The following is an 18,775-nucleotide window of genomic DNA, read 5'->3' as shown; positions in this document are numbered from 1 at the left end:
TTCGCACATGAATACTCCCACATGTCATCCGATAAATCCAGTTATGTTCCGCCCACACACGGACTGGCCATCGGGAGTAGCGGGAGTTTTCCCGGTGGGCTGGTGGTTCAGTGTGGGCCGGCGGAGAAAAAAAAAAAAAAAAAAAAACAGTTGCGCGCTGGCCTTTAATATGATAAGCAATGTTAACAGTTTCTTTAACAAACTGTTATCATATTAAAGGCCAGCGCGCAACTGTTTTTTTTTTTTCTCCGCTGGCCCACACTGAACCACCGGCCCACTGGGAAAACTCCCGCTACTCCCGATGGCCAGTCCGTGTGTGGTTCCGCCATCATTTACAAATCGTAAGAAACACAGTTTAATACGAAAAATACTGAAAACTTGAAATGAAAAATCAGAATATTTCATCGTTTCCGCCATTTTGGCCCGCACTGAATCTTGTAACATGCGGACTGAATAAATCGCGAATTCTGATTGGTCGAAAATTGCCAAACACCCTGCGTTGTAGTTTCCTCTTTCTTGGCGGGAGAACCGCATTTTTTTTTGCTGACTCACTCTTCTGGATCAAGATGAATCCCAACAAACGCCCCAAATTGAATGTGACAAAAACTGATTCGTTTTTCCACAAAAAGACAGAAAAGGTATGTGTGATACATTGATTAACAAGGGGGGTTCATTGGGGTATGGTAAAATAGAATACTGTTGTTGTTTTTTTTTATTAAATACTGTAACTAGATCAAAAGATTATATACAATTCATTGTTGTTTATTTTCTTTTCACTTTTGTTACCAAATCAAACACCATACATACATCTGATACATTCAGGAGTGAAACTGAAAAAAATACAAAGTAAAAATATGCAATATTTCTGATCAAAAATTACACGCCATTTCACCCTGAAAATGTCCTAGAATGCAGGAAATGAAGTCTAAATTTCAAAAATTTTCTGGGGGGGCATGCCCCCAGACCCCCCTAGAGGGACTTCGCGCCTGCGGCGCTCGTCTTCGCACCTGCGGCGCTTATCAGGATTATATAAAATATTATTTTTGACTGGTAAATTTCTTTTTCTGCCTAATACCCTACTTGTAATTATTAACATCAAGATGGGCAAGTCCGATCTGAGCCAAAAAAAAAAAATCAGAATTGAACAACGAGACTCGTAATATGAATGCGGCCATGTTTACAGACAGACAAATATAGACAGAAGTACAAAAAGAACAGAGAGAGAGAAGTAAAAATACCAAAGAAAGAAAAAAAGATCAAAAATAGAAACAAAAACAAAGACAGACAGAAGTCCATGTTGGGTGTAAATCTGAACACGGACGCCAATATGTGGCGCGTTAATGAGAGCAACACTGTCCATGTGTAAATAAATGAATGGCGCAAACGTGCGGAGTTTATTTTACAGTTAAACTGAAACGCTCAAGAAACTAAAATAAATCACATGAAATCAGCTGCTTCCCATCAGGTTCAAAACAAACAGCTTTATTACAAAGATTCTGAGATCTGTGATGCATCGGAAAGACGTATCGCGACGTTATACATCAAGTGATCATATCGCTCCACCTTAATCAGGCCGTCATCGTGGAAACAAGGAAGAGATTTGTGCAGAACTGAGAACCACAACGGGTCCAAATCAAAGTTCTCGAAGAGCACAGATAACAGCAAGCTGTGTGTGTGTGTGTGTGTGGGTGTGTGTGTGTAAGTAAAAAAAACTGGGCCATTAGGCCATGAACAAATCCCTGAACTTTGGACGAGCAGCTGCTTTGAAGCAGAGCTCCGAGCCAGAGTTTTACACAGTGTCAAATTTCAGCAGTGTACAAACTCTTTCACCAGAAATTTTTTGCTCGACAAGCAGAATGAACCCAAATCCTGCACGGAATTAAAAAAACCGTGGCTAAATGAACCCAGCTGGGCTCCGTAGGCCGAACGGAGAGATTCCCGTGTCACATTTGGAGATTCAGATCATCAGTTTCACCTCGTTCGTGCTGAACGAATCACTGCGTGTGTAGATACAGTCCTGGAGATCAATTCATTTCAGCGAGCACTGAGCCATGCGCTCCTCCTTTCCTTTGCTCGAGTCTGCTCATCTCATGCTCTACGTCTAAAAAAAAAAAAAAAAAAAACACGCCCTTTTATCACCACCACGAACCTCCGTATCAGGATCGACGAGTTCCAAACTCGTACACTGACGAGGAACAAATCGTCTTGGTGGATCTTCAGCAGAAATGTTGTTGAACAGGCGGAGTAGTAGTCTTCCTGACTGAAATTTCCTCACTAGGTGTTTGGTATGTAAACACGTGAATGTTTTAGTAACTCAAGTCACAAAGATAAATATTTAGCGAAAAGCTTACAGGCTTTAGAAACCCGTTCATTCCCCCCCGTCCTTAAACGCATGTACCTCGTTCTATTCTTTAAAAGTTGAAAATGTATGAAATCAGGAAAACTGAGATGACCTCCCTCCCGTCGCACCACCAAAACTAGACCCTACTCTGACCACCTGTGAGGAATAACACACTCCGTGTCACGCTGTTAAAGGAAAATAACCAGCGACAGACCGGTAATGCAATGAGGCGGAGTTACGATCACCACCCTGAAGCCGAGTCGTTTCCTGAAAAAGCACGTCTCTGATTGTTCTATTCCTCTTACGCCACAGTAACGAAGAACACCACATCGTAGTTTTTCTCTGTTTATAGCTACACGTAGCTTTCACTGAAATGAGTTAAAAAGACTCTTCTTGCTTTCGTTATAGTAGCTATAAACAAAAACTCCTGAAGATTTTCTCGTAGCAAAAAACATACTGACTGTTACAAAGCGCGGACACTCGAGACTCCTTCATTAAACGCCCCATATCCACAAATTATACTACGCGTTTTTACGTTGTTTTTTTTTTATTAGGTTTCGATTACGTGGTGCGTCTGCTATACAAACACTCATCATTCTGGTCAAGTCTTCACTGACCACCTTTTACTTCATGACTAAACTGGAATGACGATGTCCATAAACGAAGAAATATTTAACAAGGAAAATTCCGGCGAGATTTCTGTTCATTAGGCCCTGATGAGTAAACCAGACAACCGAGTTTACTAAAGGGAATTTTTACAGCCTAGAGAAATATCCTTCAGCAAAATCCATTACAGTAGCTTCGTTACGTTACCGTCCCTGTTTCACATTCCTGACCGGAGTTGGGAAGTGATGGGAATCCGGCCCATTAGGCTTGGGAACGGCTTTCACAACACTCCTGGCCAGGCTTGTAGTACTCGAGTCCGATTCGAGTCATTTGGTAAGACTCCACCCAGAGAAGGAAGTGACACGCTAAGTTCATCGTGCTGTTGACAGTGGGCGGGGCTTGCTGAGCGATGAACAAGCTTTTTATCTGTAGCCTACGAACTAAAATGGGGCAGTCGAGCAGGAACGTTAGTCCAACGCAGCAGCAGAGACGCTTTCACATAAACACAGCAACAGACACCGTCAAATGGTCCGGATGGAGCCTTGTTCTCGGACTCGACTCGAAATTTTCTTTAATGACTCGGACTTGAACACTGGGGACTCGAGCCTGGACTTGGACTCGACTACAACACTGACTCCTGGATACTAACAGGTCTACGAGTCAGGACACACGGCGTAGGTTGCTTCATTCAAAACATCTTTATCTGAAAGTACTCATCACAGTGTAGAAGACGCCGTCTTCACGCAGTAACTCACTCGCAGATCACCAAGAGAGTCGGCGCTAACGCCACATAACTCCTGCATTGCAACACCACCGATTGTGTCCCATAAATTAATTTAATCAAATAAATAAATAAATAAATAAATAAATCAAACAAACATCTAGCAGTATCCCTTGCGTCAGGTCAATCAATCATCGCCAATCTTAAAGTTACAGAGCACATTTTACAACGAAACTGTCTTAGAAAATTATGAACAAAACTTTGGCAAAAATTAAAACAAAACCAAAAATAAGATCAAAATGTCACTTAGACCAACTACAATTTACAGAAAACAATTAACGCCAAAATTACATTTAAAATTCATGTCAAGATTAACACCGTACACAAGTCCCTGTGGAAGCGGTTTATCTAGCTGGTTTTTCCAGCGCGAACTGTGACATCAGTGGGTGTGTCATTAGTCTGGAGAAGCAGCAAAGCACAGCAATGGAGAACGTAACGGAAAAGACGACATCTTCAGGGAAAAAAAAAAAACCCGGATCAAAAACCAAATACCTGCACTAACAGAAGGAAAGCTCGGAGGTCACCAATGAGCATTGCCATCTTGCGACTACCGTTTACTCCTGTTGTGAATTGTGCCACGCACTTTGTTTAGGACACATCCTTAATTACAAGAGTTCCATTCAAAACTGCTGAAAACGTGGGCTGGTTTGCTTTGCACCAAGGTTCAAACAACCCCGAATGGAACTGGTCCAAGAACCGGTTCCCTATTGGTTGGAAAAGGGGGTAACCGAGGGTGAGAATACACGAGGGTTCTTTTCAAACCAACTGAACCATCCCAACAAAAGCAACCACCTTCTTCCCTGTATGTTCAGGGTCACCACAGAGGACCTGTTCCACACATAGGTTTGGCATAGGTTTTACACCGGATGCTCTTCCTGACGCAACCCTCCCTGATCTATCTGGGCTTGGGAGCAGCACCAAGTCTTGTACAACCCCAGTGGCTGGGTATTTTACCGAACATGCACGTCTTTGGACCATGGGGGAAACCAGAGCACCCGGAGGGAACCCACACAGACACGGGGAGAGCATGCAAACTCCACACAGAAAGGCCCTCGTCAGCCACGAGGTTCAAGGTGTGAGGCGACAGTGCCAACCACTACACCACCGTGCCGCCACAAACAACAAAGCAACCTTACACACCATGAAATAATTTGGGAGGCTAATCGTTTGAGATCAAAGCGAAACTGGGAGCAACTGGACTCAAAAACAGTCAGAAGGTGCATCACTTCAGGAAGATTTCCGATCTCGGACTTGACGAGACCATCTTGAGTTCTTGAGTAGAAATTACAAGTTAAGGGAGGTGTGTGTGTGTTACTTGTCAAAGTTCAGGAATCATGAATTGCATCATCTATAGATAGTTTTCACATGACGTCACAGAGTCGGGGATTCCCTAGTGGCAGCCATCTTGGGGGTCCAGCTTACCGCACAGGTGACTGAGCACACATTGTAACGCGCGAGTATAAAGTCTTCAAAAGAACCCAAGCAGGCTATTTAAAGCTAGCAATGGTGCACATCTGTTGTATTCACAGCTGTCGTAATAGGTCAGATGATGAAGTCAAGCGGAGCTTTTATGGAATTCCCACTGTACGGGAGCACGAAGGCGAGCAAACAAACTCAGCATACAAAGGAGAAATCTATGGCTTGTGAGAATCAACCGCAAGGATTATCAGCCTTCCAAACACAGCAAAGTCTGCTCCGATCATTTTATCAGTGGTAAGTTGTTTAAATAAACAATCAATTGTGTTTAAGTTTGTTTTTGGAAACCAAAACATCATGTGAACAATCTCTGGAGAATGCCTAACTGGAACCACTGAGTGTACGTTTACATTGTAATGCACACTTAATATCGCTCGTTTGTCACGTTTCTATTTGAAACTTGTCACTTCACTCACGCAAGGGTCATTTTTGAAAAAAACAGTTTAGGTCTATTCTGTATGATTTGATTTGTGTTTGGGATGCAAACAGCGTGCCTTTTGGCGGATGCCGCCTTTTTCACGGCTGAATCGCGCAGATCCAATTTTTTTTTGGGGGGGGGGGGGGGGGGGGGTTGGAGTGTCTGATTATAATTTCAAAGTAAATTCTGTATTAAAGTTACTAAATAAGCAAATCCGTTACAGTCCATGAAACAGGAAGTATAAGGATGAGAAAAAAAAACAGTTTAAATCGGGAAGCTGCGCAAATGTGCGCAGCTTCCCAATTTAAACAGTTTTTTTTCTCATCCTTATACTTCCTGTTTCATGAACTAACGGATTTGCTTATTTAGTAACTTTAATACAGAATTTACTTTGAAATTATAATCAGACACTCCAACACCCCCCCCCCCCCAAAAAAAAAATTGGATCTGCGCGATTCAGCCGTGAAAAAGGCGGCATCCGCCAAAAGGCACGCTGTGAATATATAAAAGTTGTATATATCAGACAGCCTTTAAAGTTTGATGAAGTCAGTTTCAGGCTTTGGAGCAGGCTTTGGAAGTTTCAGGCTTTGGCAGCCCTGCATAGTCACTTGAAAATGCATCTTTGTCCACTTCGTAGGGGTCAATTCCTCCAATCAAGGCCAGTTTGGCTGCATACCGTTATCGTGAGATGTCGTCTAAGGTATCTATATACTTTCGTTTGCTTGATTTTGCCGACATTGATCTTTATTTTAGAAAACTGACTATATAACTTCATAAATTCGTCCGAGATAACGTAGCCGGTAGTGGCGATGGTCCGTTTTGTTTGACCCCCAAGATGGTGGCTGGGGGCGTTCCCCGGAATGCCGTGACGTCAGTGAAAACTATCTACTGGAACACGGCGTTAAAGTCACAGCTTTACTTCTCTAAAGCACCGACACCGGAGACGCCGTCCAGGATCACATCTTTCAAAAAACGTCACGAAAAAGATGTTAGTTGAGTGAGGAGATTGATCCAGGTGCACACACCGAGATAGCAGGATGAAAGCAAAGCGCACATCTGTAAATATCAGCATGCGCAGTCAGTGCTGAATCTCTCTCTGAAGAGTTGACGATAATATTAGTTGATTATCATCATGTTACATCAGCGCACACACGCTTTGAAATCCGAACTGCAGCTCGTCTCATCCTTAAAATCAGGAAGGAAAAAGAACGAGCACTATCACAATATTAAAACGATACCTGCGAGGTAATGGAGATGTGATCTGCATACGGGAGAGCAGACTGTTCAGCCATCGCACGCTGATCTCTACCACATGCCTGAAACATTCCCAGCTGAGCCTCTTTACTCACAAGCGCCCATTTCATTACACAAAATACAGACACATTTAAACAAGGAAAAGGGTGTGTGTGCACGCACGCATACATCAGCCATTCGGAATGGGCTGAATAATAAATACCGAGGAAATACAGGGCGAGTTATGAATTTGATTCATTCAGTCTCACACTGAACTGTAATTCCCCCTGACAGAGTCTGAAACACCGCACCATTTCCATAATCCGGCACTAAACTGCCCCCGAGAACCATCCCAGCATGCTTTGCTTTTCAGCTCTGAACTGAAGACGTTTCTTAAAAACACTCAGCGTCGAGCTAATCTGGGAAAATCAACAACAAGGTGGCGCGATGATGAGGATACCTTGATTTCCTTTGATACCACAGCAACTTGCCAATGATTACATGTTTTATTGGTTTATAGCTACATTAGTTTCATGGACGTTTCACAACATTTAATTAGTCCCTGCTCCCGCTTGGGTTATAGCAGCTATAAACAGTCTTTCCTTCATCAACCTCGCTTTTTTCTCTCTCGACATACCCAAAAAAAAAAAAAGCCACAGCTTGTCATGTTAGGGAGAAACTGCAAATGAAAGCGCTCCTAAACCTGGGATTTGCAGCTGCACGACTATCAAAGCTCCTCCCATTAAAAAAAAAAAAAAAAAAAAAAAAAACAAACTTATTCCACCCCTTCTGACTCATTAGAATGCAGAACTGAACATCAATTATGTAAACCTACATGTTTTGAGTGACAATGTTTACATACACTATAAACTACCCCAGCTACGCAGTTTACCCCAGATAGTGCGAAAGGTGGCCACGCTTGCGTAAACATCGTACTGCATTAATTACGCTGAGGGAATTGTGTGCGCTAATACGCTCGCAGCGTTACAGATTAAACTCAAATGTTATGATCCACAATATTCCCATAATAACCCTCCGTTCACACCAAGAGCGATGATTCAAAGTGATCAGAAGTGTCCAATCCTCGATAACAGAGATCGGCAGAAGGAGGAGGGGCCGCAGCAGTTATAGCTTTATGCAAATCAGAGGGAGGGACAGGAAACGGGGGAGAGTGTGGGGGCAATGGATGGGGGTTCGGGAAAAAAACGCGTCCCCCTACTCTCCGCTCCTAAAAGCGCGCGTCCCCCTACTCTCCGCTCCTAAAAGCGCGCGTCCCCCTACTCTCCGCTCCTAAAAGCGCGCGTCCCCCTACTCTCCGCTCCTAAAAGCGCGCGTCCCCCTACTCTCCGCTCCTAAAAGCGCGCGTCCCCCTACTCTCCGCTCCTAAAAGCGCGCGTCCCCCTACTCTCCGCTCCTAAAAGCGCGCGTCCCCCTACTCTCCGCTCCTAAAAGCGCGCGTCCCCCTACTCTCCGCTCCTAAAAGCGCGCGTCCCCCTACTCTCCGCTCCTAAAAGCGCGCGTCCCCCTACTCTCCGCTCCTAAAAGCGCGCGTCCCCCTACTCTCCGCTCCTAAAAGCGCGCGTCCCCCTACTCTCCGCTCCTAAAAGCGCGCGTCCCCCTACTCTCCGCTCCTAAAAGCGCGCGTCCCCCTACTCTCCGCTCCTAAAAGCGCGCGTCCCCCTACTCTCCGCTCCTAAAAGCGCGCGTCCCCCTACTCTCCGCTCCTAAAAGCGCGCGTCCCCCTACTCTCCGCTCCTAAAAGCGCGCGTCCCCCTACTCTCCGCTCCTAAAAGCGCGCGTCCCCCTACTCTCCGCTCCTAAAAGCGCGCGTCCCTACTCTCCGCTCCTAAAAGCGCGCGTCCCTACTCTCCGCTCCTAAAAGCGCGCGTCCCTACTCTCCGCTCCTAAAAGCGCGCGTCCCTACTCTCCGCTCCTAAAAGCGCGCGTCCCTACTCTCCGCTCCTAAAAGCGCGCGTCCCTACTCTCCGCTCCTAAAAGCGCGCGTCCCTACTCTCCGCTCCTAAAAGCGCGCGTCCCTACTCTCCGCTCCTAAAAGCGCGCGTCCCTACTCTCCGCTCCTAAAAGCGCGCGTCCCTACTCTCCGCTCCTAAAAGCGCGCGTCCCCCTACTCTCCGCTCCTAAAAGCGCGCGTCCCTACTCTCCGCTCCTAAAAGCGCGCGTCCCTACTCTCCGCTCCTAAAAGCGCGCGTCCCTACTCTCCGCTCCTAAAAGCGCGCGTCCCTACTCTCCGCTCCTAAAAGCGCGCGTCCCTACTCTCCGCTCCTAAAAGCGCGCGTCCCTACTCTCCGCTCCTAAAAGCGCGCGTCCCTACTCTCCGCTCCTAAAAGCGCGCGTCCCTACTCTCCGCTCCTAAAAGCGCGCGTCCCTACTCTCCGCTCCTAAAAGCGCGCGTCCCTACTCTCCGCTCCTAAAAGCGCGCGTCCCTACTCTCCGCTCCTAAAAGCGCGCGTCCCTACTCTCCGCTCCTAAAAGCGCGCGTCCCTACTCTCCGCTCCTAAAAGCGCGCGTCCCTACTCTCCGCTCCTAAAAGCGCGCGTCCCTACTCTCCGCTCCTAAAAGCGCGCGTCCCTACTCTCCGCTCCTAAAAGCGCGTCCCTACTCTCCGCTCCTAAAAGCGCGTCCCTACTCTCCGCTCCTAAAAAGCGCGTCCCTACTCTCCGCTCCTAAAAAGCGCGTCCCTACTCTCCGCTCCTAAAAAGCGCGTCCCTACTCTCCGCTCCTAAAAAGCGCGTCCCTACTCTCCGCTCCTAAAAAGCGCGTCCCTACTCTCCGCTCCTAAAAAACGCGTCCCTACTCTCCGCTCCTAAAAAACGCGTCCCTACTCTCCGCTCCTAAAAAACGCGTCCCTACTCTCCGCTCCTAAAAAACGCGTCCCTACTCTCCGCTCCTAAAAAATGCGTCCCTACTCTCCGCTCCTAAAAAATGCGTCCCTACTCTCCGCTCCTAAAAAATGCGTCCCTACTCTCCGCTCCTAAAAAATGCGTCCCTACTCTCCGCTCCTAAAAAATGCGTCCCTACTCTCCGCTCCTAAAAAATGCGTCCCTACTCTCCGCTCCTAAAAAATGCGTCCCTACTCTCCGCTCCTAAAAAATGCGTCCCTACTCTCCGCTCCTAAAAAATGCGTCCCTACTCTCCGCTCCTAAAAAATGCGTCCCTACTCTCCGCTCCTAAAAAATGCGTCCCTACTCTCCGCTCCTAAAAAATGCGTCCCTACTCTCCGCTCCTAAAAAATGCGTCCCTACTCTCCGCTCCTAAAAAATGTGTCCCTACTCTCAGCTCCTAAAAGCGTGTCCCTACTCTCAGCTCCTAAAAGCGTGTCCCTACTCTCAGCTCCTAAAAGCGTGTCCCTACTCTCAGCTCCTAAAAGCGTGTCCCTACTCTCAGCTCCTAAAAGCGTGTCCCTACTCTCAGCTCCTAAAAGCGTGTCCCTACTCTCAGCTCCTAAAAGCGTGTCCCTACTCTCAGCTCCTAAAAGCGTGTCCCTACTCTCAGCTCCTAAAAGCGTGTCCCTACTCTCAGCTCCTAAAAGCGTGTCCCTACTCTCAGCTCCTAAAAGCGTGTCCCTACTCTCAGCTCCTAAAAGCGTGTCCCTACTCTCAGCTCCTAAAAGCGTGTCCCTACTCTCAGCTCCTAAAAGCGTGTCCCTACTCTCAGCTCCTAAAAGCGTGTCCCTACTCTCAGCTCCTAAAAGCGTGTCCCTACTCTCAGCTCCTAAAAGCGTGTCCCTACTCTCAGCTCCTAAAAGCGTGTCCCTACTCTCAGCTCCTAAAAGCGTGTCCCTACTCTCAGCTCCTAAAAGCGTGTCCCTACTCTCAGCTCCTAAAAGCGTGTCCCTACTCTCAGCTCCTAAAAGCGTGTCCCTACTCTCAGCTCCTAAAAGCGTGTCCCTACTCTCAGCTCCTAAAAGCGTGTCCCTACTCTCAGCTCCTAAAAGCGTGTCCCTACTCTCAGCTCCTAAAAGCGTGTCCCTACTCTCAGCTCCTAAAAGCGTGTCCCTACTCTCAGCTCCTAAAAGCGTGTCCCTACTCTCAGCTCCTAAAAGCGTGTCCCTACTCTCAGCTCCTAAAAGCGTGTCCCTACTCTCAGCTCCTAAAAGCGTGTCCCTACTCTCAGCTCCTAAAAGCGTGTCCCTACTCTCAGCTCCTAAAAATGTGTCCCTACTCTCAGCTCCTAAAAATGTGTCCCTACTCTCAGCTCCTAAAAATGTGTCCCTACTCTCAGCTCCTAAAAATGTGTCCCTACTCTCAGCTCCTAAAAATGTGTCCCTACTCTCAGCTCCTAAAAATGTGTCCCTACTCTCAGCTCCTAAAAATGTGTCCCTACTCTCAGCTCCTAAAAATGTGTCTCCCTACTCTCAGCTCCAAAAAACGTGTCTCCGGCTCAAAAAATTTGTCCCTACTCTCAGCTCCTATAGTGGTTCTTTCCTTGTCGTGTTTGATTTACCCAAAATAAAATCATTCTGGTGGGAATTTTTTTTTTGTCTTCAATAGAGAAGTCAGTGATCTGATTTTGAGCAGACACTTTGGTTCATTATGACAAAGCCAGTGATTATTACTCACAAACTATTTCCCTGGAGGGTTTATCATTTACTTTTTAGAGGGTGGTTTTGTATACACACTGAATCTAGCATTAGTGGTTGTGTGTGTGTGGACATCGCACTAGCAAGGTACTACCAGGCAAACCATCTTAGCAAGTGAAAACATCTTTAATCTAGTCGAATTTATCTGGAAATTTCTATTATTTAACTACAATTAACCAGAAACCTATTTCTAGATGTTTCAAACTTGACTTTTTCTTGTTCTATTGGCAGGTTTAGCCAAATTGTCCACCAACAGAATAAAACTATTTTTAGCTTTAATGTCTAGAAATAGCTTTCGATAATATGATATTCCACTTGTAATCTTGGACTAGGACGTGCTTGATAAATGTGACTGTATTCCACATACTTGCCAATACGTCATTTTCGCTAAAAATTGTGAAATTCCAGATACCTGCAGATGAACATGTGAAAAATTTCGTTGCCCCCTTTTGTGTAAAACATACACAACAGTTCCGTAGCATTTCGGTTCCTAGTTGAGCGCTCTTTCACCAAGGCCTCGCATAGTACACAGGTTGCACAGGAACTGAGTCTTCATGTTCCTATTTATTAACATTATTAATTATTACAAAGCAAAAGCAAGCTCCAAAACAAGGCAACAACCGAAAAACGCATCTTGGTAGCACTAGCTGGTTTGCCAACATCAGAACATCAGATTTACGCATCAATTAGCTGGAGAGTGCTGGCAAATAAACCAGTCCTGGCTTTATGGCTCATTTTTATGTCGGACCAGGTTCGTTTTTATTTTGCAAAATTGTAACAAAAGAATAAACATGCAATTAAATTCTTAGATTCCGTAACGGGCATGTTTTTGTCAGCAACCTGGCGTTAGATGGGCGGCACGGTGGTGTAGTGGCTAGCAAAAATCGCCTCACAGCAAGAAGGTTCCGGATTTGAACCCAGCGGCCGGCGAGGGCCTTTCCGTGTGGAGTTTGCATGTTCTCCCCGTGTCTGCGTGGGTTTCCCCCACAGTCCAAAGACATGCAGTTAGGTTGACGTGGAGCGGCCTTGGGCTGAGGTGCCCTTGAGCAAGGTACCGAACCCCTGACTGCTCCCCAGGCGCTCTGGTGTGGCTGCCCACTGCTCTGGGGGGGGTGCGCGCGCGCGTGTTCACTGCTTCAGATGGTTAAATGCAGAGGATGAATTTCACTGTGCTTGAAGTGTGCATGTGACGAATAAAGGTTCCTTCTAGATAGATATTGAGTATTGATGACGTACGCCCGGATCTCACTCGCTTTTTCCTTGAGTGGGTGAAGTCTTTACAAGCAGGGTGATTTGTTTATCCAGGGACTTGTCGGTGGAGGGGGGTACAGGAAACATAACTTTGGATACCTTGTGCAACTCGACAACTACACTGTCGAATCAGGCAAATTCTGTCACTGCACAAACCTCCAGCGCTTAAATTTCACTCACCGTCTCACCAACCTCCAGTCTTTCCCCATTTAAATTGCAATTTACTTCCTAAAATGGTGGCCTTTTAAATTGAAAAAAAAAGCTCCACAACGTTGTGGCAACTGAAAGTTTTATACAACACACACACACACACACACACACACACTGAAGGCTGCTCTCTTCAAACCTACATGCACCCAAAGAAAGAATCTGTGGAGGAGTGTGAGGAAGACAGAAAGGCCTGCAGTCAAACACCTTCCAGCATCTTATTCATAGAACATCCATTTCCCACTTCCAGCTCGATGGGCTTTGAAAGGCAGCGACAGGAATAATTACACACAATTCAGCAGCTGGCAGACGGATCCACAGTCTACAATCCGCGCTCAGGACAAATCAATAACAGGACGAAAACAAAGTCGACAATACAGCCGTTGATGATTTATTACGAGAACTAAGAAATATCAAAAAACGCTGCACGAGTTCCAGGTTATAAATGTGGAATAAGACACCTGGAGGGTGCGGGGTGCTGGTCTACTCCAGGAAAATAATCAACGATGAAGCGGAGCGGATTACTATTATCCAATAACGCCACTTACAATCGTTTTTTTTTTAAAATTAATCTAGCACAATCGGACATCGACGACATCATACTTGTCATACTTTTTATCCGTTTACAGTTACAGTCCACGTTAGGGAGCGTCTACGAGGTAGTATCGCGGGTATAAACCGCTGTCTTCATGCCTTCTAGTCGTTTCTGTTACCAAGTAATAAACTGATGACACTGGAGACTCCTTCCATAAATGCTAAACAAAAATCAATGACGACACACTTTTTAAAAATCTGTTCATCTGGAGCACTCGCTGTACAAGTCCCTGACGCTGCTATAGAAACGACGACATATTCGAACAAGTGCATTAATCCATCAGTCAACACCTACAGAGCAAGTGGAATCCAATCCAGATTTCTTTTTTTGGGGGGGAGGGGCGAGAGATAGAATTTCACATAAGATTTAGCTTTAAAAGGAAAAAAAAAAAAAAGGGGGTGTGGTGACATCATGCATAACACCACTGACATTGTATACACCTGTGATGGCGACGCCATTTGTCCACGACCTTTAGCACCAAACACACTAACCGGACACTTTATTAGGAACGCCCACACATGTACCTGCTGTGCTGTTTGATGCAGTTCTCTAAAATCAGCCGTTCCCTTGAGAGATAAAACTAATACTTACTTCAAACATCAGAACAGGGGAAACACATTATGATCTCAAAGCGTGACTCTTTCACTGTGGTATGGGTATTGGTTGGAGCCAGATGGACTGCTGGTTTGAGTATTTCAGAAACTGCTGATCTCCCGGGGTTTCCACACACAACAGCGTCTCGAGTCGGACAGAATGGTGCGAAAAACAAAAAAACGTCGAGCGAGCGACGGCTCTGTGGGTGGAAAGCAAACAAAACGCCTTGTTGATGAGAAGTCAGAGGAAAACGGACAGATCGGTTCGAGCTTTTTTTTTCTTCGCCAGGAAGGATATAATAACCTCATATAATCGTTCTTGACAACCGTGGTGAGCAGAAAAGCATCTCAGCATGCAACAGAAAACAGAACACGTCGAGCTCCAAATCCTGCCATGAACAGGAATCAGAATCAAGAACAGGAATCTTAGAATCAAGAACAGGTTCCTATTAAAGTGGCCGTGAGCATGTGTGTTTGTTTTTTTTTTTTTTTTAATTATATATATTACCTCAACTGAAAAGCAAATCCGATTTATTTGAAAAGTCTTGCGAGGACAGCGATACAGAAGTGAAAATAATAAACCCCTCTGGGACGCCATCATTTAAAAATCCTGTACAGAGTTTACAAATCATACTTTCAGACCAAAACCAACACATCGTGAAGGCGGCGTTCCAAGACGGTTTGAGCGCACCACCCTGAGAGAAATTACAACACTGACCTGTTACATAACATCCTGCCAAGATCTGAGGAGCTTTAAACAAGAGCAACACGGCAAACCGAGAACCTCTCCGTTTCACGTGAATCACAATCACACAAGACCGTGTGAGAGAGTACGCCGCTGTTTTAGGGCGTGACCTGGCTGTAGAAGTTAGTTAGAGAGGTTTTGGGGAGGGGGGGGTTGAGATACCAGTCGAATGTGTAAAAAAAAAAAAAAAAAGAGTAATAAGCAACATTCAATGTTCGTTCAAAGTCAAATAAATATGAACGAGGTAAAGCTTAAAGGTTGAGAGATCGACACGAGGCCGATTAACTGACCTCCGGATATTGAGTTCAGCTTGGAGCTGAGGCCTAAAAGAAAAGAGAAAAAAAAAAACACGACAAACTGTAGTATGTAACAAAACACACAGGCCTGTTTTAGCAACAGCTTCAGAAACGAGAAATAACCCAAGGAAAGGAAACTTTTTGCTCTTATTTTAACCTGCCAAACTGTGAAGGCGAAAAAACTAATCAGACGCAAAACATGTTTAAGTTCAGATGGTGATCAGATAAAGCAAAACGGACACGCCATCTGAAGCCCACGAGGGCAACGCTGTGCAGCGACGTAAACACAACGTCCAAACGACGTTTCAAAAGCGTTTCTGGTGGCCGTTCAGGAAAGAAAAGCTTTACGTTTCACCTCGAGAAAGGGCTCGCGTCTGAAACAAGGATGTGCAAACAACGTTAAGACGTTATAGCATGGAAAAGTACAGAGTGTGTAACACTAACCACAGGTGGAGCTGGGAGCTGATGTGTGCTGTTTAAAACAGGACAAAAACACACAAGGTTACACTCGTATACAAACGCACACGCACATGGGGATGGAATTTATACACACACACACGTCTATTTAATCGAGTTTAATCGGGTCACTCGGTCCTGTTTGAACATCAGCAGAAAAACGGCCAAGGAGCAAAATTAAGGGGAAAAAAATATGAAAAATTACGTAACAGCCTGTTTCAACTCAGCATCGTTCGGGAGGAAAAAAATTACATCATTTATAAAATATATAACCAAAATGTCCGACTGATTGCAACACACACACACACCAGGGACGTGTTCAAAATAAAATGATCTGAAGCCGTCTCGAGGATGGACTGGAATGCATCATGAGCTCGAAAACTGGGTAAAAAAAAAAAAAGGCACACGAATATAAATATATATTAATAATCGTCCAGAAGGCAGAACGTTGCGTCGACGTGCTCTGAATTAATGCTGGAGCAATAATAAATAAAATGATTCATAGATTTTTTTTTTTAACTCTATACATGACTCATACTGACCTTGTGTGTCATTTTAAATAAAGATTAAAGGTCAGGATTGGGGCCTGAGCAGCAGCACTGAGGGTGTGGAAGGGAAATAATCCCCGGGATGAAGAACACTGCTGGACTCAGGCAGGAGGGGAGAAACAGGAAAAACCTCATCAATAATAATAATAACAATAATAATAAGTGTTGTGATCCTAATAATAGCCTGCACACGGAGCCGGAGAGCTGGGGGTGAGAGCAGGGGCTGTGAGCCCTGGGTGGCGGGGAATAATCCTGGTGGTTATGAGTTTAATCCCCGCGGCTGATTTCGGACAAAAGCTCCGGTTTTTAAAGCCTCGACCTACTTTTGCGGTTCCGACTGCAACAAAACGGCAGAAAGCCCGGAGCCGCTCCGGCTCTGCGCCTTCACACGGACACCAAAAACCGCCATAAAGTTTTGGCCCCCTGTGAGGGCCCCGGCGGGCCCGAACACAGCGCTTTAACACCAATAAACATTTAATTCCGACTCGTTTTCTGCCGCCGAGTTTAAAGTAACAAAGAAAAAAAGGTGGAACCTACCACGTGATCCGGCGGGGGGAGGGGGGTCAGTAATCCCACTCCAGGTTGGGTATTTGTTTAATTCTCTCCGTTATTAGCGGTAATGAGCGCGGGGCCCGGGGCTCCGGGGTGCTGCGGGGATCCTCAGGGGGCACGGAGAGCTGGGAGCGGGAGGGCAGCAGGTCGAATCCCGCTCCGGTAAATCCGCTCCGTCTGGGAGTCACGAAATGGGCGAAGAAGCGAAATCACACAAAGGCAGCGCGGCGGCGGGAAGCGCGGCGGCCCCGGGCCCGGAGCCCGCACTCGGTGCTGCTCCGCCTCTCTGCGCGGCTCCCAGCGGCTGCTCCCGGGGACAGGCGGCGGTTTGTGGGCCTGAGCGGAGCGCGGCGCGGTGCGGGTGTCTCTCTCCGGCGCGGTGAGAGAGAGAGAGTGGGTCGGAGGGAAAATGGCGCCTCGGCGGAGTCTCAACTCTGACAAAACAGAAAACAGCCGCGCGCGCAGCGGAGCTTCCTCTTACTGACACACACTCACCGACAGGGGGCGCGGGGAGCGGGCACGAGCACGCGCGCACACGGTGCAGAGCTGAGAGAGACCCGGCTGGTTCCCCCCCCTCTCCTCTCTCCCCCCCTCCCCTCTCTCCCCCCCCTCCCTCTCCCTCTCCTCTCTCCCCCCCTCCCTCTCCCTCTCCTCTCTCCCCCCCTCCCTCTCCCTCTCCTCTCTCCCCCCCTCCCTCTCCCTCTCCTCTCTCCCCCCCCCTCCTCCCTCACACCTGGTTTCTTCACACAACTTCCACTGACTAATCACCCTTCCACTAATCACCCATTGTTCCACACAAACAGCCAGAAACCCACTTTATTTCAGAAAATTGTCCATTTTGTACTTTGTGGCCCTCAGAAAGGCCCCTCTCTCTCTCTCTCTCTCTCTCTCTCACACACACTCTCACCATCCAAAGCATACACTGGACTTCAATTAACACTAATCCACAGACCAACAACTCGCGCGCACACACCGCTAACACTAATCCACAGACCGACAACTCACACACACACGCCGCTAAATCTAATCCACAGACCGACAACTCACACACACGCCGCTAAATCTAATCCACAGACCGACAACTCTCACACACGCCGCTAAATCTAATCCACAGACCGACAACTCTCACACACGCCGCTAAATCTAATCCACAGACCGACAACTCACACACACACGCCGCTAAATCTAATCCACAGACCGACAACTCACACACACGCCGCTAAATCTAATCCACAGACCGACAACTCTCACACATGCCGCTAAATCTAATCCACAGACCGACAACTCACACACACGCCGCTAAATCTAATCCACAGACCGACAACTCTCACACACGCCGCTAAATCTAATCCACAGACCGACAACTCACACACACACGCCGCTAAATCTAATCCACAGACCGACAACTCACACACACGCCGCTAAATCTAATCCACAGACCGACAACTCTCACACACGCCGCTAAATCTAATCCACAGACCGACAACTCACACACACGCCGCTAAATCTAATCCACAGACCGACAACTCACGCACACGCCGCTAAATCTAATCCACAGACCGACAACTCACACACACGCCGCTAAATCTAATCCACAGACCGACAACTCACACACACGCCGCTAAATCTAATCCACAGACCGACAACTCACACACACGCCGCTAAATCTAATCCACAGACCGACAACTCACACACACGCCGCTAAATCTAATCCACAGACCGACAACTCACACACACGCCGCTAAATCTAATCCACAGACCGACAACTCACACACACGCCGCTAAATCTAATCCACAGACCGACAACTCACACACACGCCGCTAAATCTAATCCACAGACCGACAACTCACACACACGCCGCTAAATCTAATCCACAGACCGACAACTCACACACACCACTAAATCTAATCCACAGACCGACAACTCACACACACCACTAAATCTAATCCACAGACCGACAACTCTCACACACACCGCTAAATCTAATCCACAGACCGACAACTCTCACACACGCTGCTAAATCTAATCCACAGACCGACAACTCACACACACGCTGCTAAATCTAATCCACAGACC

The 18,775-nt window shown here is 46.7% G+C and overlaps 1 protein-coding gene across 6 annotated transcripts in view; it reads right to left on the bottom strand.

Annotated features, from left to right (window-relative positions):
• Positions 1-18,775, bottom strand: part of kansl1b (KAT8 regulatory NSL complex subunit 1b) — a 151,529-nt gene that overhangs the window by 124,116 nt on the left and 8,638 nt on the right. For 3 of the 6 annotated variants that reach the window (XM_060904459.1, XM_060904456.1, XM_060904461.1), the window contains exon 1: positions 16,684-17,159. The exons of 2 other annotated variants lie outside the window; for them this stretch is intronic. The gene's annotated coding sequence lies outside the window, so the exon portion shown is untranslated. Of the gene's footprint in view, positions 1-15,136; positions 15,170-16,683; positions 17,160-18,775 lie in introns of those variants that run through there. One more of the 6 variants, XM_060904460.1, reaches the window with a different exon arrangement.

The sequence above is a fragment of the Neoarius graeffei genome, chromosome 22 (assembly GCF_027579695.1).
Source record: "Neoarius graeffei isolate fNeoGra1 chromosome 22, fNeoGra1.pri, whole genome shotgun sequence".
In the NCBI taxonomy this organism is placed as follows: Eukaryota; Metazoa; Chordata; class Actinopteri; order Siluriformes; family Ariidae; genus Neoarius; species Neoarius graeffei.
This window is presented reverse-complemented; position numbering and strand designations above follow the sequence as displayed.